At 48.7% G+C, this 25,832-nt stretch overlaps 1 long non-coding RNA gene across 1 annotated transcript; it reads right to left on the minus strand.

Moving 5' to 3' along the window:
* Nucleotides 1–4,278: 4,278 nt before the first annotated feature.
* LOC130022036 (uncharacterized) lies at nucleotides 4,279–25,832 on the minus strand. Its single transcript, XR_008792258.1, has 6 exons — nucleotides 25,742–25,832; nucleotides 12,085–12,172; nucleotides 8,755–8,840; nucleotides 6,593–6,672; nucleotides 5,731–5,807; nucleotides 4,279–4,489 (listed from the first exon to the last, which is right to left on the minus strand). It is a non-coding gene; the product is annotated as an uncharacterized LOC130022036 (long non-coding RNA).

Below are 25,832 nucleotides of genomic sequence, written 5' to 3' on the forward strand. Positions count from 1 at the left end.
CTGTTATTCCCAAGGGTAAGAATCAGATTCCAAAACCAAGACTTGGAGGAGAAATCAGAGCTGTGAGCAGAGAGAGGACACACCTCTAGCCCTGACCTGGGAAGTCCCTGCCTTGGACCCAGAAATGTCCTGGTGGCAGGCAGCCTCCCACATCAGGTCACACCCCACCTGGGGAAGACACTGTCAGAGGTTCCGTCCTCTCCTGGGGATGCACAGCAGGCGGGAATTCGGGCAAGTCTGTCAGGACAGGAGTGATGGGCTTCGTGTACAGGAGAGAATATTGCAGCATTGAGATCTGGGACTCTTCCCTGGGTCCCAAGGGGGTCCTTATGGGCCCAGCCAGGGGCTTCCACCTAGGCCAAGAGCTCTTCTGATTAAGCACCCCTGAGCTTCAAGACTGCCCACAGAGACCATAGCCCCCAAAGTGGTTCTGCCATGGGGCAGCCACAGGGACTCAGCATGAACCTTTAGCCTCGTTCTGCTCACAAAATTATCATGTGTGTGTTTGTGTGTGTGTTTTGATTTTTGAGTCAAAACAGGTGGTGCTCAGGGCTTATTCAAACTTGGCACTCAGGGATCACTCACAGCTTGGGGGACTGTTTGAAATTCCAGGAGTTGAATCTGGGTTGGCCTTGTGCAAGGTAAGAGGCTTCCCTGCTGCACTACCACTCTGGCCCTTTCTAAATAAATTTCTTTTCAACACAGCAGGAGTGATCCCTAAACAAATAGCTCCTCCCCCCCAAAAAACCCCCACTACCTGGGATTGGTGTTTGAATATTGAATGTAATCAAATATAGTGAACTACCATATAAAATAAAGATATTTAAAAAGGCCAACTACCTTGCTTGAAAAATAACCCCATTTGCACACAATATTCACCCCAACTTCCAGGGGTTTGCCTGGTCAGGGTCAGGGAGCTAAAGAAGAATCAAGAGATGCTTTTCAACTTGAGGGAACAGAAATTCTTTATCAAGAAAGACACCAAAGTGACGCTGGAGAGACAGTTAAGAGAATCCAGTGCTTCCCTTAGTGACAATGATCAATCCTCGGCATCCCATATAAAATCATGATCACTGATAGAAACAACCTCTGGGGAACTACAAGCGGGCCCATCCCCCCACAAAAAATTAAAAAAAAATGAAAATATTCATTTACAAACCCAAAGCACATCTCCTAGGACCATGACCTCAGGACTCCTCCTGGCGGCTACCAATGAAAAAGATGAGCTTCAACAGGTCTCTGGCCACCGGGGGCTGAGGAACTGCCCCTCAAAGTGATCTGGTAGTTTTACATACGCATGTCTACACCAAAAGCTGCAGGACAGAGCCCGGCACAACCTCTCCTTGGGAGGGTCGGGACAGTCAAGAACCATCCCTGGCATCCAGAACAATGCCAGGGCAAACTCCTAAGAACTGCCAAGTAGGTATAAATAAAACAAAACATACTTCAAACCGCACCAGATTATTTTGTAGACTTGGTCATCCGGACAGACCAACAACGGTTTGAATCATTCTGGTGTCTAGTAAGAGTTGAGATTATACCGCTTCCAAATGCAACTGTTTTGTCTTCTTTTCTCCTAATATTACTGAAATGAGGAGGGTGAAATCCAGCAATGTGTCCACCCTTTATGGTCAGTCATCACAACTGATGCTATTCCCTGCTGAGACGGGAGTTTGGGCGCTCTCCAAGTTCCCACCATTTGTAAAACCTTTTTGCTCCCGGGGCCTGTTTCATCCTTTTATAGAACCAGCAGAAATCTTTCTATGCACAGTCAAGTCCATTTCAACTGTCTCCAATCCACCCTATTAAAGAACACTGACAGGGCCATTATCCTAAACTTTCCAGAAATATTTATCCTCAATGCTTAGGTAACTCTAATAAAAATCTGAATACAAGGAGTGCAGAGTTGATACAGCGGTTAGGTGCTTGATTGCAGAAGACTGATCTGGATTCGAAGCCAAGATCACCGTAATACCTGTGTCCTCCCTGGAAGGTATGGATGAGCTCACAGCCAAGAGTATGGCCTGAACAAATCAGGTGCGAATCCTCAAAAGATAACGAGGAGGGCCTGAAAGCTGGAAGGAACAGCTTTCCATAACAGGAAGCTGGCCTGTTTTCCCATTCCAAAGGATTCACTGCAACATCCTGATTGATCTCTACAATAAACCCCGCAAACCAGGGCTTCTGAATCAAGCCAGAGTCCAAGCAAAAAAATGAGACACTGGGCTGAAGTGATAGCACATGGGGTAGGGTGTTAGCGTTGCAAGCAGCCGACCTGGGTTCGATTTTTCACCAATCGATATGGTTCCCCAAGCACCACCAGGAGTAACTCCTGAGTGCAGAGCCAGGAGGAACCCCTGTGCATCGCCGGGTGTGACCCCCCTCAAAAAAGAGACGCTGACAGCTGTGATCGAGGGGTGGTCTTGGTACCCTTTTACTTAATTCCTATTTAATCAATTTCCACCTGGACTCCATCACCAAAAGAGTCATTATTTACAAGTTAACATACACATCAAGTCCGAATGTCGGGACGCTGGCATAGCTAATGGGGATCATTACCATGCCAAGGCATGTGTAATCATTAACTGCCTTTCCCTCATAGTACTGAAGTCACCAAAAACCTGTCATATGCTACCAGGGTTCTTTCTTGACTGCACTTTTGCAACCTAGTCCAAAGCAAAACTTTCTTTTATGGAAGGGGGTTATTTCTGAACTTGGGGGACCATCATGAGGAGATGGAGTCATCCAGTATGAATGACACTATGTTTTCTAAGGCTTCCGGGGAATAGGAAGGTCTTATCATTCTGTACACATTTAAAGTGTTCTCACCACCATGTATTTTCACGTGCCTACTCAGGGCTGAGTTCTTGGTGAAGGCCTTCCCGCATACGTTACAAACATAAGGCTTCTCTCCAGTATGAGTCATCATATGGATTCTAAGGTGTGTGGAATGAGTGAAGGCCTTTTCACAGACCTTACAGTTATAAGGTTTGTCTCCAGTGTGAATTCTCCTATGTGCAGTGAGATTGGAGGGTGTGCTAAAGCCCTTCCCACACTCATGACACACGTAAGGCTTTTCTCCAGTGTGAATATTAATATGGTGTTTTAGGTTTGACCGCTGAACGAAGGCCTTCCCGCATGCCTCACACTTGTACGGTTTCTCTCCAGTGTGAACTCTCCTATGGACAGTAAGATGTGAGGATGTGCTGAAGCCCCGCCCACACTCCTGACATACGAAAGGTTTCTCTCCCGAGTGCGTTCGCCTATGTACGGTGAGCACTGAGGAGGAGCTGAAGGCCTTCCCACACTCCAGACACACGTAAGGCTTCTCTCCAGTATGCGTTCTCATATGCTCGGTCAGGCCTGACTGTTGACTGCAGGCCTTTCCACATACCTTACATACATAAGGTCTATCTACAGAGTAATATCTCAGATCTCTAGTAAGCACTGAGGAGGTGCTAAAGGTATTTTTACACTCCTCACACACAAAAGGCTTCTCTCCCAAATAAGTTCTTCCATGGACAGTGAGCATTGAGGATATGCTAAAGGCCTTCCCACACTCCTGACATATATAAGCCGTGCCCCCAGCATGAATTCTTGCGTGATACAAAAGGCTTGAGGGATAATAAAAGGTCTTCCCGCATTCCTCACAGACACACCGTTTCTCTCCGGTGTGACTGTCCTGCTCAGGAAGGCTTGAGCAATGAGCAAAGACCATCCGACAGTCCTGACATAAAAACGGTCTCTCTCCAGAAGGAGTCTTCCCGTGACAAGAAAGGTTGGAGTAGCAAGTGAAGAGCTTCTCACAGTCCTGACACGAGTACGTTTTCATTCTTGTATGAATTTTCCTGTGGACGCTAAGTTGTGTGGACAGGGTAAAGGCCTGTCCACATTCCTCACACACGCGGCGTTTCTTTGCAGTATTAAGTCTCCTGTGTATAATACGTTTTGAGGGGGAAACGAGGGATTTCCTATAATACATCCACATGAACAGTCTGTTTCCAGTTTGCATCTTCGGCATGTCAAACTGGGATGACCCCTGACTCAAAGTGTGCTCTCCCCGGTAATAGTCCTGGGGATTCTGTCCACAGTGGCTTCCTAAGGGAACATCTCTATGCCGAGGAAACGGGCGCAAGACTCCTCCATATTCCTTACTCCCGGATGGGGTCAGTCCATGGTGAATTTGCTTGTGTGACTGTTGGCGTGAGGAACTCACTACCAATGGTGATCCTCTCCCACAGTCCTGGGGCTGCATCTTGGGGGGGGGGGGGGGGGGGTTTGTTTCCCAAAACTGAGGACGACAGACTGGAAGGAGATTTTTCTCAGGGGAGGGCTTCTTCAGAATGAGGTCGCTCTCTCCATTCTGATCACCCTCAGAAGACATCCTGCCTGTCTCGGCATCCCCAGGGGGAAGAGGGTGGGACTGCTCACTCGAGACATTGTCACAGAGCGCAGGATCAGAGACATTCCACCAGGGCTGGCTGCTTCCCTGTACAATGCAGAGAAGGATTCCAATTATTGCTCCATCCCTGAAGAGTTTCCCTGTCAAAAGTAACTGAGGCCTGCAGGTGGGTTTCTAACATTCCCACCACAAGGAATGCCATGCCTGGCACGTGGATGGCTTTTCCATGGAACGTCCCAATGTTTCTACATGGTGGATGTACAGGATTGAAGGATGTGCAAACATTAATTTGTTTACTTTTTTAACTCAATGAATAGATACATAAAATAGACATCAGGCTGTCTGCAGAATACTGAAAAAGCAGTTTCAAGCAAAATAAAAAACAACTGATTCTGGGATGGTTGTAGCTTGGTGTAGAGTCCTTGAAGCATGTCTTAAGGCAAGCTACAACCCTACCCAGCCAAGATGGAGTACGAGGTTCACTGAAAACATCTCACCACGAATGAATCCTCTTTAGGATAAATTCGTCCCCCCCCCCCCCATTTTGTTTTCCAATTTATATTTATTTTGAGGTGGGACACACCAAGCGGTGCTGGAGATGTGGCCCAGATTTCCATCCTTGTAGAAAGGAAGTCCACTTCAATGCACTATCACTTGTGGCAACAAAGTAGGCCTTTGAAATAATTAACTTGTGCTTACTTTGGATCCAGTGGAAAATCACAGTACTTCCTCGAAATTCAAGATAGCAGGAATAGGGGTTGGAATGCTAGGACAGTGGGGAGAGCATTTCCAGTGCATGTGGTGGACTCCGTTTGATCCCTGGCATCCCACATGGTACCCTGAACACTTCCAGGAATAATTCCTGAGTGCAGAGCCAGAAGTAACCTATCAGCATTGCTGTGTGTGAATGAAAAAGAAATAGTAATACTAATAATAATGACAACCACAGGAATACCTTTAGATTTTATTTTTTATATTTTTTTTGCTTTTTGAGTCACACTCAGCGATGCACAGGGGTTACTCCTGGCTCTGCACTGAGGAATTACTCCTGGCGGTGCGCAGGGGACTATGTGGGGTGCTGAAAATCAAAACAGGGTCAGCTGTGTGCAAGGCAAATGCCCTATCCGCTGTCGTAGTGTTCCAGCCCCCATCTTTAGATTTTTAAATGACTGATTTTAGCACCCTGTGAGTCTACGGACCCTCTACTCCCGGCATTAGCCTGCAAAGCTCCTCCCCTCAGTGGTCAGAACGCCACCTTTCAAGTTGCATACTTCTTCGTCTGAATTACACCGCCTACAGAATATTTATATGAAACGTGCAAATCTTACCAACTCACTCGTATTCGCAGACCCAATTCCCAAATCAAATTGCTTCAGAGAAAACTCCTGGAGATGTGATTTAACTTCTGAAAACAAACACAAAACACAATGTAGTAATGGAACGTAGTTGAATGAGGTCCATTGTGGGGAATGCTGGGAGCAGCCTGGGAATCCACAAAATAGCTTCTGGGTTTTGTTTTTTTTAACCAGACCTGGTGATATGTGAGGGCCATATGGGATGCCACGGATTCAACCTGGGTCTGCCATGTGCAAGGCAACGGCCCTCCCTGCTGTACTACCTCTTCAGCTCAAATCAGCTTTGTTATAGGCTCATGCATTCGCTATGAAAACAGAAAAGCAAAAGCTTTCTTAGTGGATTAGATAGAGAACAGCAAGGGAGGCATTTGCTTTGCATGAAGCTGACAGCTGATACTTGAGTACCACCAAAAGTAACCTCTGAGAACTGCCAGCAATAAATACTGAAAATTCCCGGCCCAAAACCAAAACCAAAAATTTGTTAATATACTGACAAAACATGCTAATGATCTGAGGGGGAAAATCAGCATTAAAGAGAGCTCCTGAAAGGGAACACCGTCACTGAAAGATGTACGAGGGATTGGTGAAGCCAAGGGCTGTGAATCCCAAGAATATTCTACCTGCCTGTCAGAGAATGAATAATGATGACAATGACAAGAAAGAGAAGCGTAGGATCATTCCATGACAGGCAGTTCATGAAGTGAAGGGCAGCGTGAGTGTGGCAGACGCCTGCATCCAGGAGCCCGAGGCCTCTGGGGTCTGCATATTTCACATGAACTCAGGGCACCCCCACACCACCGAGGGTCCAAGCCAGGGGTGGTCCTCGGACACTCACCTGCACACACACCTCTCCTCCAGTCCTCAGGTATCTTCCTTCCAGCCAGGAGATCACCTCAGGCTTCACTCCGGAAAGCCCTGTCCTCACAGAGAAAGGGTATTAGTGATAAGCCAACCCCATGAGTACCAAAAAAAAAAAAAAAATCAGGCAAATTCCTGAAAAGGCCTGAACAGAAACTCCACTTCTGATATGCCCCAATTGGTGGTTATCAGCGACCTTAGTCGCAGGTTTTAATTTCAGTAATTTCAGTCTGCAATTGAATCATGATGACATACCCCCAACCCCACCCCACACTGGAAGTGCTTCCAATTACTGAAATACAACAATACAATTGTCCATACAATAATCATGTATGGACACAGTAAGAGGTAACTTAAGCTTATAGGACTGCTCTCCTGGGGCTATCTCGCTATAGATCTCAGACTACAGTGCTCAGGCCAGCTTAGTCTTTCCTAACCCTAGTAGGGTCTTAATCTTGTCATTAGTTTTGGATCATGACAGAATTTGTCCCTGACTATGCTCTTCACTTATAGTTAAGTATTGTGGTGCTTTGCCCTGGCCCATTTTGATGCCCGTCGGGACCCTGCTTTTGGGGTGCTAGGAACGAAGGACAACTGAGGCTTAAGTCGAGAAAGCAGATGCCTGGGAGTGATGATTATTCAGAGTCAATTAACTTCCAAGTTACAAAAGCATAATATTAACTGTCTTCCTGTGTCTATACAAAAAGGACACTGCTTTAAACTATGCAAAAGACATAAAGAGAAAATACATGAATACAACTCCAATACCCTTAGAAGGATCTGACCTTATAAGAGTCTGATTAGGGAAAGAGGTAACAGACCGGATGGGGAAGATCACAGAGAATTTACAGGTAAGCACAGAGAAATGGGAGTGACTCAGGAGCACGATGTTGACTATAACCTGATAAACCTAAGCTCCCTGTGGTAAGGGAGAAAGGACAAACCAATGTAATCCTACAGGTGCTGACCCGGTTTAGTCCACAGCAGGGGTCCCTGAGCACTGCCAGGAGTGATCCTACAGGACAGAGCCAGGAGGAAAGTGGATTGTGGCCCCGAATCAAAATCCAAAGCAAAGCCAAAACACACACACTCCAGTGAAGGGTCATACAAGGAGTAAATTTATTGAGCAATGGAAGGAACTATTTATTTATTTTTGCTTTTTGGGTCATACCCAGCAATGCTCAGGGGTTACTCCTGGCTTTGCACTCAGAAATTACTCCCGGCGGTGCTCGGGGGACCATATGGGATGCCAGGGATCGAACCTGGGTCAACCACGTGCAAGGCAAATGCCCTACCCGCTGTGCTATCACTCCGGCCCCTGGAAGGAACGATTTAGAGGAACCTGAATGATAGAACAGCATGTGGGGCGCTGACCTTCAACATCTCTGAGGGTCCCAGATATCCTTTGCTCTGTCTTCCTGGGAAAGGCTTATGCCTGAAATTGTGCACAGAGCAGCATGACACTGTGTGGACCTAGCAGGTGACACTCTCCTGAGCGGGAAGGAAACAATAGGGGAAACACATATCCCGGTGCCCAGAGTCATTGTAGCTGCCAGGTCACATATAGGGCCACGTGGGCCTGGGGGTTCCAATGACCGTCAAGAGGTGATGCAGAGCACAGAGCCGAGAGGAAGCCCTGACCACATCCACTATAGGATAACAAAAAATACAATAGATAACAAAGTGGCAGATGGAGTTACACTACAGCAGGTCCAGGGACAGTGGGCAGGACTGCCAATCCCCACTGTCCCATCTGGTCCTGCAGGCACTGCCAGGTGCAATGTCGAGTGCAGAGCCAGAAATAATCCTGGAGAATCACTAGGTGTGACCCTCCCATCACCTCACAAAACAAAAGAAACTGAAGTCAGTCTTGAATGCATGGCACCTGATAGGGTCCCCTGGCAGGAGTGATCCTTGAGCACTGAGTTATAAGTACTCATTAAGCACTGCTGGGTGTGGCTAAACCCGAATATCAGGAAACAAACAAATAAGGACAAAGTGGCTTCAAACAGCAGAGTCCAAGCACTCAGGCCAAGAACTACATCCCAAGGCTCCTTCCTGAAACTCAAGAGACAGAAGGCCCTGGAAGCCTGTGCGTGCCTGTCACTGCATCATGTAACCACATCATTCTCCTCCCACCTGGGGACAGCGTGTCAGATGGAGCATCACCATCGTCGGCAGCTTCTACAATGCCCGAGGATCAGCAGATGGGTCTGTGGAATCACCTGGAAGAGAAGTCAGAGCTGTGAGCACCAGAGAGGAGCACAATTCATGGCCCCGAACGGAAAGGAGGGCCGGAAAGGAGCCAGGAAGGCTCTGACCAGCCTCACCCTCAGGTACCAGCTCACAGACCCACCCAGAAAGACAGTGCCAGATGCTCCTTCCTCCCCAGGGACACAGAAGTGCATTGTAATCCAGGATACCCATCGCTCTCAGGGGAGGTAAAGCAAGCAGCTGACCTGCTGTCCTGTTTCTCAGGACCCTTGAGTTCACTCTAATGGAAAAGTAAAAGTAAGTAAAGGCCCTCCCGTTGATCATCAATTTGCTCGAGCGGGCCCAGTAACGTCTCCATTGGAGACTTTGTTGTTACTGTGTCTGGCATATCGAATACTCTCGGTAGCTTGCCGGGCTCTCCGAGAGGGGTGGAGGAATCGAACTCGGGTCGGCCATGTTGGCTGCGTGCAAAGCAAACGCCCTACCGCTGTGCTATCGCTCCAATGGAAAATTTTATAATATTTGAACAGACATATAGCTGAATGGACGGAAATTAGGTCTTGGAGCCAGAGCTCCAGGGAAGGGAGGGGACTGGCCTTGCACACGGCTACCATGGTTTGACCTTCCACGTCCATATGGGCCCCAAAGCCCACCAAGAGTGATTCCTGCGTGCAGAGTCAGGAGGAAACCCAGACTACTGCTGGGTGTGGTCCGAAAACAAAACAAACTCCACAAATGTGAGTGGTGTACTTCATAGTATAAAACTATAAAACCCAGCTCCCGGAAGCGCGTGGCCACAAATGCGGCTGCGCGACATCTTATTGTAACATCTTATTATCTCATTCCTACTTTGGACAAACTGGCAGGCTACCGAATGTAACCTGCCCACACGGCAGAGTCTGGCAAACTCCCCGTGGCGTATCCAATATGCCAAATACCAGTAACAATGATGGGTCTCATTCTCCTAGCCCTGGAAGAGCCTTGAACATGGCACTTTTTAAAAAGTCTCAGGGCTAGGACGAAGGAGACGTTACTGGGGCCTGCTCGAGGCAACCGACGAACAACAGGATGGTCGTGATCGTGATTGTACTTCATAGAAAAAAGAGCTCTATTATCAAAACTTTCCGGAATTGCCCCAGAGTAAGTGCTTTTTTATGACGGCCACAGAGATAGCACACAGCATGGGGTGTCTGCGTGGCACGTACTTCAAACAAGTTTCAATCCTAATCAGACCAAAGGGTCCTCTCGTCTTCCAAGGGGTGATCAATCAGCGGAGCCAGAAGTAACCCTTTAGCATTGCTGGGTGTGGCCGCCAATGAAAAATGAACAAATTAGGGGCTGGAGCAATAGCACAGCGGGTAAGGCATTTGCCTTGCACGCGGCCAACCCGGGTTCAGTTCCCAGCATCCCATATGATCCCCTGAGCACCGCCAGGGGTAATTCCTGAGCGCAGAGCCAGGAGTAACCCCTGTGCATTGCCGGGTGTGACCCAAAAAGCAAAAAAAAAAAAAAAAAGAACAAATTATACTGTGGCAGGCTGCTTCCAAGTCTGGGGCCTGCACTCCTGGCCTATCTCTGACCCCAGATATTCAAATTCTATATAAATCCTGTGTACTCTGTGATAAGCACACAGATTGGCATGCCGGAAGAGGGTGGGACAAGGCCCGGCTGGTAGAGGCCATGGCAGGGCTCCTGGTGAGACCGAGCCAAAACCATAGGCTGCAATTTTGAAGGTTTGCAGGGGCCAGAAAGAGAGACCAGTGGGCAGGGCACCTGCCATGCATGCAGCAGACTCAACTTCACACCCTGAATCCCTAAGCAGTGATCCCTGAGCAACGTTGGATTTGACATCTTCACTCACCTCCCCTCCAATAAAGGGACAGAGGAAATTGTCTGCCAACAGCGATGTGTAATGGGGCACAGTGGGTAGGGCGTTTGCCTTGCACGTGGCCGACCCGGGTTCGATTCCCAGCATCCCATATGGATCCCCGAGCACCGCCAGGAGTGATTTCTGAGTGCAGAGCCAGGAGTAACCCCTGAGCATTGCCAGGTGTGACCCAAAAAGCAAGGGGGGAAAAACACAAAAAACAAAAACAAAAACAAACCACAGTGATGTGTGATATCCAGGAATATATCAAGGGTCAATTCTTTGGTTTGTTTGGAGGGCACACTCTGCGATGCTCAGAACTTACAGGTCAGGTTTTCACAGACTATGTCATTTTTTTTTTCTTTTTGGGTCACACCCAGCATTGCACAGGGGTTACTCCTGGCTCATGCACTCCTGGAATTACTCCTGGTGGTGCTAGGGGGGCCATATGGGATGCTGGGATTCGAACCTGGGTCGGCTGTGTGTAAGGCAAATGCCCTACCCGCCGTGCTATTATTCCGGCCCTGAGTAGGCCATTTTACTCATTCAGTTATGTGATCTTGCGTAAGAAAAATAGCGGGGCCAGTACATTTGGCCCAAAAGAAATCCAAATGATGAAAGTCTAATAATTTTGCTCAGAGACTCCAACTCCTTCATTTCCTCCTGACAAACTCTTGTGGAGCGTATCCAGAACGTGCACATCTAAGAACTTCCAATGAAGGTATGAACAGAGGGGGAGGAGAGCACACCAGGCTGGAATGAATGCTGGCCACAAGGAAGCTTGGGAGCCGTCGCTGGTACCCACTGTCACTGGTACTGTGAGCAGAGCAGGACGCAGCTCTCAAGCACTGCCTGCCAGGTGTGGTCCCAAATCCATCTGCTTCCTGAGTAGTGAGATAGACCCAGGGAGAGAAAGACCCAAGGGCTGAGCACCTGCTTTTCTGGTGGGGGACACAGCAGACATGGACAGACACATGAACAGAGGCGCAGAGTCCCTGACCAGCTGCAAATTTGTAGCAAAAAATGGGAAAACAAAAAAAAAAACGAGGCAGGATTTTTTCGCCACAACAGCCAAAAACAAGTCTGGGAGACACCCGGGAGTGCTCAGGGAACCCTTTGAAGTGCTGGGGAACGAACGGCCCGACCGCATGCAAGTCAAGGGCCCTGTCTGCTCTCCTCTTGCTCCGGCCTTTTCTTTCTTTATTATCTTTTGTGGTTCTTGGGCCACACCTCTCGATGCTCAGACAATCCTATGGGGTTCAGGTGGATTGAACCCAGGTCCGTCCTGAGCAAGACCAACCTGGCTGTCCTAAGGCTCCTGCCCCTAGAGTGAGACACTTAAAACGGGACAACGGGTCCCCGCAAACCCCGTTTCTGCAAGTACTCACCCGACCACAAGGGGGCGCCTCTGGTCCGCGAGAAATCGACAATGAGGGAATGCTCTGGAACTTGACAGGTGAAGCACAAAGTCTTTTTCTGGGAAGAAAAAAAATCATACAGAGTTAGAAGAGATAGTAAGAAGATAGGGTGCTCTTCGTTCAAGCAGCTGAGTCGGAGTTAATATGCAAAAGCACAAAGGTTTCCCCACCGCAACACTGCCAGGAGCCATGCCTGAGCTAAGATTCAAGAGTGAGTCCTGAGCACTTGCCAGCTGTGGCCCCAAAACTACAATTAACAACAACAACAACAAAACAATCACTGTCACTGTCCTCCCGTTGTTCATCGATTTGCTCAAGCAGGCCCAGTAACATCTCCATTTTGAGACTTGTTGTTACTGTGTTTGGCATACTGAATACGCCACGGGTAGCTTGCCAGTCTCTCCGAGAGGGGCAGAGGAATTGAACCTGGCTCAGTCGGGCTGCCTGAGCGCAAGGCAAACGCCCTACCGCTGTGCGATCGCTCCAGCCCAACAAAACAATAATTTTTCATTCCATTTCATCATCCTGTTATTCGTCGATTGCCTCGAGCAGGCCCCAGTAACGTCTCTTTCATCCTAGCCCTGAGATTATATTCAAGGCTCTTTAGGAGAATGAGAATGGCGAGGAAATGAACAGAAACTTTCGCAAAGAAGAAATCCAAATGGCTAAAAGGCACATGAGGAAATGCTCCAAATTATTAATCATCAGGGAGATGCTGATCAAAACAACAATGAGATATCATTTCACACCACAGAGTCTGGCCCACATTCAAAAGAACAAAAGCAATTGGTGCTGGCACGGATGTGGTGAGAAAGGGACCCTCCTTCACTGCTGGTGGGAATGCCGACTGGTCCAACCCTTTTGGAAAACAGTATGGATGATTCTCAAAAAATTAGAATTTGATCTCCCATTTGACCCAGCAATACCACTCCTGGGAATATATCCCAGAGAGGCAAAAAAAAAAAGTACAGTTGAAGTGACATCTGCACTGGTTTGTTCATTGCAGCACTCTTTACAATAGCCAGAATCTGGAAAAACCGGAGTGCCCAAGAACAGACGACTGGTTAAAGAAACTGGTACAATTACACAATGCAGTACTATGTAGCTGTTAGAAAAGATGAAGTCATGAAATTTACATACAAGTGGTATTACATGGAAAGTATCATGTTAAGCGAAATGAGTCAGAAAGAGCGGGACAGACACAGAAAGATTGCATTCATCTGGGGAACATAAAAGCAACAAAATGGGAGACTAACACCAGGAGTGGCCGAGATTAGTACCAGGAATTTTGCTCCGTGACTTGGAGGCCAGCCACACGTGCTAGGGGAAAAGGGAGCTCAGATAGAGAAAGGAGCACCAAATAAAGGGTGTTGGGAGGATCCTCCCAGGATGGGAGAAGCATGCTGAAAGTAGACTAGAGAACAAACATGATTGCCACTCAATGCCTCTCTTGCAGACCACAGGACCCAAAAGGAGGGAGAGAGAACAAAAGGGAATGCTCTGCCAAAGGCCGGGTGGGATGGAGGGATGGGGGTTGGGAGGGATGCTGGGACCCGTGGTGGTGGAGGATGGGCGCTGGTGGAGGGATGGGTACTTGATCATTGTGTAACTGAAACCCAAGCACAAAAAATTGTAAGTCTACAACTGTACCTCATGGTGTTTCACTAATAAAAAATAAATAAAAATAATGAAACGTAGGGCTGGAGCGATAGCACAGCGGGTAGGGCGTTTGCCTTGCACGCAGCCGACCCGGGCTCCATTCCCAGCATACCTTAGGGTCCCCTGAGCACCGCCAGGAGTAATTCCTGAGTGCATGAGCCAGGAATAACCCCTGGGCATCGCCGGGTGTGACCCAAAAAGCAAAAAAAAAAAAAAAAAAAAAAAAGAGAGAGAGAGAAACATTATTTTTAATTTATTCATTTATTTTTTGCTTTTCGGGTCACACCCGGCGATCCGGCGATGCCCAGGGGCTCCTCCTGGTTTTGCACTCAGGAATCACTCCCAGCGGTGCTCTGGGGACCATATGGGATGTTGGGAATCCGTCCGCGTGCAAGGCAAAGGCCCTACCCGCTGTGCCATCGTTCCAGCCCAAACATTGATTTTTAATTAAAAAAAAAAAAAAACTCCTTCCCCCACTTTCCAGGGAAACGGACCCGGTAGCCCTGACTCCCTCATAAGTACCCTAATGAATGAATAAGGACCGGCCTGGGAACAATCCTGGCGCGATCCCCAGCCCCCTGCCTTGTGACCGCCCCGCCCCCCTCCCCCAGCTCGGAGAGTCTCTGCAGGGAACCAACGGTGCGGCACTGCGCATGCGCCCTCGGCCTGCGGGGGCGGGGGCGGAACGAGCCTCCCTCTCACTTTCGCTCTGGCCGGGGGCCAGAGCGGTTGAAGAGTCGGGGGCGCGCTGCTCGGCCTCGCGTCCCGACACCCCAGGGGGGGTCTCTGAGACCCCCGGGAGGGGGAGTCTGAGCCCCCCCCCAAGCCGGGCGCGGTCCGAGTCCTCCCCGCGGGGCGAGCGTCCCCGGTTCTGAATCTTTTCGAAATTAAGTCTTTTTTTTTTAGCAAAAATCTTTGTTTCCCTAAAAAAAAAAAAATCAATAGGGGAGATAAAAACCTGGTGGGTCCCCGGGCGCGGGGCCGCCACCCCGGGGCCACCCGCACGGGGCGATCGTGTCGCTCTCAGGGCGGAGGCCGCGGAGTCCTCGGGCGCGAAGAGCGACCACTCGGGGGTTGGCGAGGGAACCGGGAACCCCGAGACCCCCCTCCCCTGAGACCCCCAGTCCGCCCTGGGTCGCCCCTTCCCCGCTCCTACCCTATTCCGCAGGCTCCAAGAATGGCGGCCGACTGGAAATTCCGTTACCGCAACGACCCCAGGAGAAAGGGCTGCGTGACGTCACCCGCACTTCCGGTCCGAGTTTTAAAGGGCCAGACTCCAAATATTCCTGGCCAGGCACATTCTGGTCAGGAAAGTTCTTCTTTCTTTCTTTCTTTTTTTTCCCCCCCCCCCTTTTCAGGTCACACCTGGCGATGCTCAGGGGTTACTCCTGGCGTTGCACTCAGGAATCACTCCTGGCAGTGCTCGGGGGACCCTATGGGATGCTGAGAGTCGAACCCGGGTCGGCCGCGTGCAAGGCAAACCCACTGTGCTATCACTCGAGCCCAGGAAAGCTAATTTCCCCACCCCATTTCTGGCCTTGGGTCAGGTCAGCAGGAAATCTGGGGGGGAAGAGGGGGGTCGCCAGGTACCGGATAGATGGAGCAAACACGTGGCATATGGAGCCACAGTTTTTGTTTCTACAAAGGGAATAGAATTCACAAAGTTTTCCTTGCAAGCACCCAGCAGTAAGCGCCCCAAGCAACATCACCAAAAAAGAATGCTCAGGGGCTGGAGCAATAGCACAGCGGGTAGGGTGTTTGCCTTACAAGTGGCCGACCCGGGTTCGATTCCCAGCATCCCATATGGTCCCCCCCAAGCACCACCAGGGATGATTCCTGAGTGCAGAGACAGGAGTAATCCCTGAGCATCGCCAGTGTGACCCAAAAAGCAAAAAAAATTATAATGCTCAGAAATCACTGGGCCTTAATATTTATATGCCATAATGTTTTGTGTAACTGATCTGTTTTCTGGGGCACGGTTCTGTAGTGCTGAGGTCTTATGCCTGACTGCTCAGAGATCACGCCTCACTGGGCTCAGGGAAGCCTCTGGGGTTCGAACCATGGGACCTGGGTCAGTTACCTCCCAGCTGGACTGTTCTAGCCCTGGTTTTTATTTACATTGCATTGAACTTCCAATTGCTGGAGTAGCTCCAACTGTTCATGTATTCTGTTACAGGAGTCAGCTAGAAAGTAAGTGAATCACATTAGTTTAACTAATTTTGTGAGTCATGCAGAATCAGGCTTAGGGGGCTGGAGAGATAGCACAGCGGGTAGGGCGTTTGCCTTGCACGCGGCCGACCTAGGTTCGATTCCCGGCATCCCATATGGTCCCCTGAGCACCGCCAGGAGTAACTCCTGAGTGCAGAGTCAGGAGTAACTCCCGAGTGCAGAGCCAGGAGGAACCCCTGTGCGTCGCCAGGTGTAACCCAAAAAGCAAAATAAATAAAAATCAGGCTTAGGAATTGGTGAATGGGAAAGTATTATATGTGTAATCAATACTCCTGTATATGTGCTTGTGTGTGTTCATAGCCATAGGTGTTTTCAAACTACTCCTAGCTTTGTGCTCAGTAACTCTTCAAACAGTGCTCATGTTCGACTATGCATTGAATTTAACCAGGATCTAAAATCAATCAGCCACATGAATGGAAGGTCCCTTCCCTGCTCTGTAACCGAGCAGTCATTTAGTAGTTAAGTAAAAGGTAAAAAGGCCCTCCTGTTGATCGTCGATTTGCTCGAGTGGGCCCAGTAACGTCTCCATTGGAGACTTTGTTGTTACTGTGTCTGGCATATCGAATACTCTCGGTAGCTTGCCGGGCTCTCCGAGAGGGGTGGAGGAATCGAACTCGGGTTGGCCGTGTTGGCCGCGTGTAAGGCGAACGCCCTACCACTGTGCTAGTAGTTAAGTAGTGGATGAATTATGAAACAAAAATTAAATTCTTCAAAATTTGAACCCGTAGTTAAGAATTGTACAGTGGTTGTCCAGGACAAAGTCTCTTTTCATACACGTTGACCTATTCAGCAATGATTTGATGCTTGTTACAGTAAAATATGAAATTTAGTTTAGAAGTTTACATTTTATTTAGCGGAATTATTTGATAACTCTATTAGTATACTGAATTTCTTTTCTTTTTTTTTTTTTTTTGCTTTTTGGGTCACACCCAGCGATGCTCAGGGGTTACTCCTGGCTCATGCACTCAGGAATTGCTCCTGGCGGTGCTCAGGGGACCATATGGGGTGCTGGGAATCGAACCTGTGTTGGCTATGTTGGCTGTGTGCAAGGCAAATGCCCTACCTGCTGTGCTACTGCTCCAGCCCCAGTATACTGAATTTCTTATAGGGCACCTGCCAGTCATGGAGTAAAATAGGAACAATGGACTAGGTTTCACAACAGTGAAATGGTTAATGATCAATAGTTGATTGCTTTGTGTAATCACTTTTTCTCTCTTCTATATTAATGCTTGCTTCACTATGCTTAAATAAATTTAGTGGGTGCCAGGACATGGGCCCAGTGAGATAAACTAATTTTGTGGATGATTATGAAAATGACAGGTTGGGTGCCACGATGCGGTTTTACCTGATCAAAACCCTGTGCTTCTGCTGGGAGGCTTCTGCTCTGGCCTAGCAAGACAGCCCGTCTGCTGATGTCAATAAACCCACCAAAGTTTATTTCTTCTTCTTCTTTTTTTTTTAAATGTAGGAGTACTGCTATTTATTCAGCCACTGATTAGCTGATTGATTTGGGTATGAACTCCACCTTACATTTTCCCCCCCATAGTTTTATTTATTTATTTTTCTTCTGACATTTATTTTATTTATTTATTGAATCACTGTGGGATAAGTTTATTTCTTGATGTCTCTATGTGTCCTTTGACCTGACCCCCAAAACTTTGGGGCCCATTAGGGATTTGATGGTGGACCTCAGCTCAACAGTTCTCTGACTGTGGATAGCCACAGAGTTTGTTCAAAGGATCAGTTTGCTTTTGCATTGTTCAAACCTTTGCCCAGTTGCCAGAGTGTTGGCAGAACCAATGCCCAGAAATTTCTTAGATTTGGCTATCTAAGGAGTCCTTTGTTTCTCACCAGGGAGTTGGCTAATGATCTTCTCTCTGAGCGTAAGTCACTGTCTGGAACTGTGTGGAAGGCGGATGGCAGCGCTACTGCCCCGAACGGGCCAGGACTCAATATCCCGAGATGGATCACGGGACCATTTCGAACATCTCAGGACAAGTGCATTATTCTCAGGATCAGTGAGGTTTTTGTTCTTTTTATTTTGTTGTATTAATATTGTGCTTTTTCGTTCACACCTGGTGATGCAAAGGGGTTACTCCTGACTCTGCATTCAAGAATTACTCCTGGCCATGCTAGGGGGACCATGTGGATGCTGGGAACCGAACCTGGGTTGGCCGCGGGCAAGGCAAACGCCCTACCTGCTCTACTTTCGCTCCAGCCCTGTATTAATTCTGTGCTCAGGGATGAGTCCTAGTAGGACACTGGGGACCTATGGGGTGTTGGGAATTGATCCCAACTTTCTACTTTCTACAAAGCAAGTGCCCTCCCCACTGTGCTATCACTAGGACCCCACAAACCTGTTCTTTGAAATGAGTAACACTTGAACCAGCTTTCTATAGAAGGCAAACACAGTATTTCATTAGTATGAAAAATCATACAATGTTTTTAGGTTTCAATTTGACTAATTTCAGTACCCAGAGAGACTAAGGCCCTCATGTGAATCCTGCCAGTCAGTCCTATTTGGTGACCTCATTATCAAGTCAAACTGCAACACCACCAAATCCTCATGCTGTGGTTTGAGTTCTGAAATAAATCACAGCCATCAAAGTTAAGAATTAGTTGAGTAGGGCCGGAGCAATAGCACAGCAGGTAGGGTGTTTGCCTTGCACGTGGCTGACCCGGGTTCGATTCCCGGCATCACATATGGTCCCCTGAGCATTGCTTGAGTCAGGGCAAGGAGAAACCCCTGTGCATTGCCGGGGGTGACCCAAAAAGAAAAAAAAAATGGAAAAAAGAACTAACTGAATGGTTCCCGGGTGAATAGGCCGAGCAGGTGGAGGACATCTCTGTGGTTTTCACAGTCCAAACAAGCCCACAGCAAAGGGAGGATCCTTTGGGAGGACTACTGTGAGGTGCCTGACAATCCTCAAAATAATTTTTGGGCTTTTGTTTTGACTAGAACCGGTAATATTTTGGGATGCTGGGGATCAAACCCAGGGTAAGACCAACAACCTCTCCACGATACTGTCGCTCTGTCCAACTAGTTTTGTTATGGGCTCACTCATTCACTTTTTTTTATATATATATATATAAAACTTTTCTTCGTTTATTTTATTTATTTCTTTGCTTGTTGGGTCACACCCAGCGATGCACAGGGGTTACTCCTGGTTCATGCACTCAGGAATTACTCCTGGCCGTGCTTGGGGGACCATATGGGATGCTGGGAATCGAACCCGGGTCGGCCGCGTGCAAGGCAAACGCCCTCCCCGCTGTGCTATCACTCCAGCCCTCGCTCATTCACTTTTAAATATAAATGTAGAAGAAAATCTCTTAGTGGGTCAGAGAGAACAGAAGGCAGGTGTACAGAGTGGGTGTACAAAGTGATAGGGGCTGTTCCCTGAGTACTGCCCAAAGGAATTCCCGAGGACCAGGAAAAACCTATCAGCAACACAAGGCCCCACAACAAAATAAAAGGTTCCTAGAGGGGCTGGAGCAATAGCACTGCGGGTAAGGCGTTTGCCTTGCACGCGGCCGACCCGGGTTCGATTCCCAGCATCCTATATGGTCCCCCAAGCCCCGCCAGGAGTGATTCCTGAGTGCAGAGCCGGAAGTGACCCCTGAGCATTGGTTGGGTGTGACCCCCACCTCCAAAAAATAAATAAATTAAAGGTTCCTGGACAGGGTCCAGCACAGTCCTGTGCTGTCAGGGTTAGGACGGCCAAGTCCACCCCTGCTCAGCCCCGCACCCACCCGCCGCCACCCCATCCCAGAGCTGGAGGACAGGGGGTGGATCACACACTCACACATGCGAACTCTGCATCCTGGTACAACCCTCACCGCATCCCGCAAAGCTCTGTGTCCCCCTAAAGCCTCCGCCGAGTGTCAGGAAATGCCTGGGTATCGGTGAACAAGAGAAAAATCAAGCGTGAAAGCGCCCCGCCTCCCCAAACTGGAGTGGCCTCATCAATCAAGAGTGCAGAGACGGGGAGGGGCGGGCTCTCACTGGAGGCCTCGTGTCCTGCCACACAATCAGCCTGCACAGTCAGCTTTCCAAGAAGAGACCCTACTTTGTCCTTTATCCAAGGGAACAATGACCGCTGGGCACCGTATCCAGGATACCAGACACTGGAGGCTCGGAGTTCACTCTCTGAGTGCAGTCAGGAGTAAACCCAAGCACCCAAGCAAGGACAAGGATGGCAAGTCCTCCAAATTTATATTAAGATAAAAACAAAGGGAGGAGGCTGGAGTGCCCCCCCCCTTTTAAATTTTAATAACAACTGTTTGATTTACTTATTTTTTTAGATGGAAATAATGGGGGATTATTTGGGTAACGACCTAGAGTTAGCTTTGTACAACTGAATTGATCGGGACCCAGTACAATCTAAAACAGAAATTCAAAGACAATTCTTAAGTATTCCCTCTGCGAAAAAGGGTCTGGAGGGAGTTCAAAAAATGTCAAGACAAATTCGAGTAGATACTCAAAAGACACCAGGATGCCCTTGGCATTCTGTACTGCTCAGAAAAGCAGCAGAGACCTATTAAAAATGGTTTCAGGGGCTGGAGAGATAGCACAGCGGGTAGGGCGTTTGCCTTGCACGCAGCCGACCCGGGTTCGATTCCCAGCATCCCTTAGGGTCCCCCAAGCACCGCCAGGGGTAATTCCTGAGTGCAGAACCAGGAGTAACCCCTGTGCATCACCGGGTGTGACCCAAAAAGCAAAAAATAAACAAATAAATAAATAAAATAAAAATGGTTTCAGCTATTAATACAGTATGATAAGAACTCACATAGTTACTCTTGGAAAAGGTATTCCACAGGAATAAAATGTTTGAGGAAACTGATGTTTGACCTCTTTCAATACCAAAGCTTTACAGGAATTTTAAATACAAGTTTTTCAAATATGTCCTATATTTGCATATGTTATTAATTAGATAAGTATCAGAAGATAGTGTAATATCCTCTAAGCAGGACCGTCTGGCCTGCACCAAATGGTCTTTGACAGTGTATATTCCTCATGGTTTCTGCCTTCTTCCTTCCAAGCAATTTGGAATGCCACAATTTGTCTGGGGTGAAGCTCACGGCCATGTCGGGGAAGGTCACTGTGTCCTGAACCGGGGGAAGGTCACTGTGTCCCGAACCGACATACACATTGGACAGGAGTGAGGTGATCCCACCCAGTGACATAGATGAGCTCAGGGCCTCTCCCCTGCCCCACTCCAGTCAGGAGGAACCAGCCTGTAGGATAATACTGTTTTGTCCTTCCAGCACAGTCTCAGGTAGTTTAGGTTTATTGGGTTGCTCCCGTCACAGTGCTCCCATTCCTCTGTGTTTATTTGTAACGTCTTTGTGCTCTGTTGACTTGTAACTATTGTTTTTCTCTTCTCCCGAAGTCCTTTGCATAGTTTATTCAGAGCAATGTCCTTTGTGTATGGACACAAGAAGACAGTATGCTTTTGTTATATGACACTCAGTGATATTTTCCTCCTGGGCATCGTCTGTTCTCTCACTTAAGCCTCAGCTGCCTTGACTTCCTAGCGCCCCCAAAAGCAAGGTCCCAACGAGGGACCGGATGGAACCAGGGCAAGCGGTAAGCTATGTGCTACCCTGGCATGAGATGGGCCTGGTCAAAGCGCCATCATGCTTAGCTGTAAGTGAAGAGCTTGGGCATGGACAAATGCCGTCACGATCCAAAAAGTAATAACTAGATTCGGACCCTGCCAGGGTTAGGAATAATTAATCTGGCTTGAGTGCTGTAGTCTGAGTCTATGACAAGATGTTCCCTGGAGAGCTGCCCTACAAGCCTCAATGGTATCTCTGTGTTCGTACAAAAATAACTAGTATCGACACGCTGATAGAGTTATTGGACTGCAGAAAGGAGAAAAACAAGTTAGGAGGTATTTTGCCCTTGGGCAGTCAGGAAGGCTTTGGAATACCTCTTAGGTGGTGCTCCCTCAGGAAGGGCTTTCTTTTTTTTTTTATTTTGTTTTGTTTTGTTTTTTGGGGGTCACACCCCCGCAATGCTCAGGGCTTACTCTCAACTTTGCACTCAGGGATCACTTCTGGAGGTGCTGGGGGGGTGGGGAGAATCATATGGGATGCTGGGAATTGTACCACGTTGGTGGCAAACGCCCTCCCTGCTGTGCTATTGCTCTAGCCCCAGGAAGGGCTTTCTTTTTTTTGTTTTTCGGTCACACCCGGTGATGCTCAGGGGACTATGGTCATATGGGATGCTGGGAATCGAACCTGTGTTGCCCATGTTGGCTGTGTGCAAGGCAAACGCCCTACCTGCTGTGCTATCGCTCCAGCCCCTGGAAGGGCTTTCTTAATGTTGATTTGGCTACCAGAGAGAGAGAGAGAGAGAGAGAGAGGAGTGATGAGTGGGAGAGACAGGAGACGGGAATGAGGAACTGTGTGAGACTAGAATGGGAGGCTCAGAGAGACTGGGGCAGGCACACGGGGAGAATGGAATACATGGCATCTGATCCAAGGGCTTGGCCTTTGTCTCCTCCACCTTCTGCCCCAGGGCCAGGGCCACTCCGGCTGTGGGAGCGGCCCGGGCGCACCCCAAACTTGGGCGGCTAGGGGAAGAGCGGAAGAGCAGTCACCACCCTCCCCCCCCCCACGCCTACCACCCCTCGAGAGATTATACACCAGCCTCCACCCACATTTCAGAATAATGAGCCCAGGAGTCCCTCACAAGAAGCCAGGCGTGTTACAATGGCAGTATACTAGAAATTTCCTGCAAGTTCTGGGCTTGCACTCAGCTACCCCATGGATAAATTCAGTGAGCACCGTAGAGGGTAACACCTGAGCACAGACCCAGCAGGACCAAAAAAAAGCAACAATGAGTTGGACCGGAACAGTAGACACCCCGTCTCCCCGATACCATATCCCACAAATCTGTTCTATGTTCTCAGGACAAGAAGGGGGGGGTCACACAATGTCCAGTGAGTGACTCAAAGCTGTGTGAGGACAAATGAGCCTGTAGGACTCAGGACTCCTGTTTCAGGGCCATTCCAAATCCTCCCTGACGGGGGCTGGAGCAATAGCACAGCGGGGAGGGCGTTTGCCTTGCACGCGGCCGACCTGGGTTCGATTCCCAGCATCCCATATGGTCCCCCGAGCACCGCCAGGGGTAACTCCTGAGTGCAGAGCCAGGAGTAACCCCTGCGCATCTCTGGGTGTGACCCAAAAAGCAAAAAAAATAAATAAATAAAATTAAATAAAATTAAAAAAAAAAAACACAAATCCTCCCTGAGGTACTTAAAAGTAAACTTGACCCCCAATACCTTTGCCAGCCAAAGAGATCCCTTGCTCCCAGCCGCACGCTCAGGACTGTGCACACAGCACTGAGTGAACGTGAGACTATGTGACTGAGCAGGCAACACTCTCCAGAGCAGGAAGGACAAACAAGGGGAAACACACGTCCTGGGAACTGAGTCACTACAGTTGCCAGAGCGCAAACGGGGCCTGCACACCCTGGGTCCTGATGACCATCAGGGGTGAATCTGGATCACTGAGCGAAGAGGAAACCGTGAGCATCTTCACTGTGGCACAAAAACAAATATGGAGTAACAGGACAGTGGGTCCAGGAAGCCCGGGTAGGAGTGGCGGTCCCTGCTGTCCATATGGTCCAGCAAGAACTCTGAGGTGCAATGTTGGGAGTGCAGAGCCAGGAATAATTTCAAGAATCATAGGATATGCCCCCCCCCCCATCACCTCCCCCAAATAAAACAGAACAAAGAAAACCTCCCCCAAGAAGTTAGCCTTGGATCACTAGCACCCCATAAGATCTCTGAGTTTGGGTCTGGAGCGATAGCATAGCGGGTAGAGCATTTGCCTTGCACGTGGTCGACCCGGGTTTGATTCCCAGCATCCCATAGGGTCCCCTGAGCACTGCCAGGAGTGATTCCTGAGTGCATGAGCCAGGAGTAACCCCTGTGCATCGCCGGGTGTGACCCAAAAAGCAAATAAATAAATAAATAAAAGATCTCTGAGTTTGAACAGGATCTCTGAGCCCTCAGCACCATCACACTTAATAGAACAAAACAAATAGGGACAAGTGGCCTCAGACAGCAGCCAGTCACCCCTGCCAGGAACCCTATCCCAGGGCTTCCTCCTAAAACAGCCCATGAAAGATGGGCCTGGAAGCCTGTGAGCTCTTGTCACTGCATCGTGTCATCCTGTCATTCTCCTTCTACCTGGGGACAGTGAGTCAGACAGCGTGTCACCATCTTCCCCTGTCTCTAATTCCTGAGGATCTGAAGTAAGCTCTGTGCCAAGTACCTGGAGGAGAAGTCAGAGCTGTGAGCACCAGAGAGGAGCACAATCTTCCAACCCTGACCAGAAGTCCCAGCACTGGAGATAGAAACGTTCTGACCGGCGGAGATAATCTGGCACCAGATCACTGACCCACCTGGGGAAGACACTGCCAGAAGCTCCTCCTTCTCCTGCAGACACAACATGGGTTGGGATCTGGGCTGTCTGACCGGACTGGAGTTTTGGGCTCCGGCTACAGGAGAGGAAACTGAGCCCTGGGACTCCTCCCTTAACCCTACAGGAAGGTCCCTACAGGCAGGCACCAGGGGCTGACTCTGAGCCCAGATCCTGAAGCACATCACTGTCCTCTGCAGGGTCCTACTCCACCCCCATAAACACAGTTCTGAAAGTACGTCTGCCTTGGGGGCAGAAAAAGGAATTCAATATGGACAAACCTTCAGTCACTCTCTGGCAGGGTGGACAAGGTCACATGCGTGGGAGATCTCTACTGGAGACCAGGGTCACTTCTAGGTCCAGGTAAGCCCAAAAATAGGCCCCGGTCTGTCGACTTAGAACCCAGGTCTTCTAGGTCCTCATTTACTCTAATCCCCAACCAGCATATTTGAATGAGCCTCAGCTACCACTCACTCCTGTCTTGCAGGAATATATTTGAAAACTGCACAAAAACAGTGTGTTACATAGTAAAATTATCCTATGTTCAGGCCGTTCACTAAGGATGACTGTTTCTATCATTAAACTATAAATCTTCTATTCTGGGGGACAGAGTGATAGCACAGTATGTATTTATTACCAGCTTATACAAGACCAATAGCCGGGCAAACCTTATGGTCCCCTGACCCTGGCAGCAGTGATCCCTGAGTTTAGAGTCAGGAGTAAGGCCTGAGCACTGTAGGGTGTGGCAAGAAGTACAGCAACAACAAAATAAAAACCAAGCAGAGGAAAAAAAAATGAAGAAAGAAAAATAAAATTCCCATGCAAAGACAAATTCTCGAGTGAAACATTTAAAGAATCAAATAGTGGGTCATTAAAACCCGTTTAATGGTTTTTTTCCTACGCTGCAGAAGCCTATGGTTTCTCCTGAATCCTTATTTTTCTCTGTCTCTGGTCTCGTGTATTTCGTGTGTGTGTGTGTGTGTGTGTGTGTGTGTGTTGGGCCAGACGCGGCAGTGCTCAGGAGTGATTCTGAGCTCTGCACTCAGGGATCAGTCTTGGCAGGTTTGAGGAATTCTGAGATGCAGGGGCTCAGACTTTGGCTGGCAGCTGTAAGGCAAGCGCCCTAATCTCTGTACTATGGCCTTGACCATTGCAAAATAAAATCTCAGGGATCACTTCTAGGTGCTGGGGAAGATTTTATTTGGAAGTGATCCCTGAGTCCCCATCTCCATGAAACACTATCTTCCTTCAAAAATACAACCCCCCCAAAAAAAAAACAAAAAACAAAACTACCCACTGAACTCACACAATGGCCAGTCTCTGGGGGTTGCCTGGTCAGGGAGAGAGGACGTGAGGGGTGGTTCGCTTCTTGAAGTGTGGGAGTAGAAAGTCCTGAC

The sequence above is a fragment of the Sorex fumeus genome, unplaced genomic scaffold, assembly GCF_029834395.1.
Source record: "Sorex fumeus unplaced genomic scaffold, SorFum_2.1 ptg000019l, whole genome shotgun sequence".
Classification (NCBI taxonomy): Eukaryota; Metazoa; Chordata; class Mammalia; order Eulipotyphla; family Soricidae; genus Sorex; species Sorex fumeus.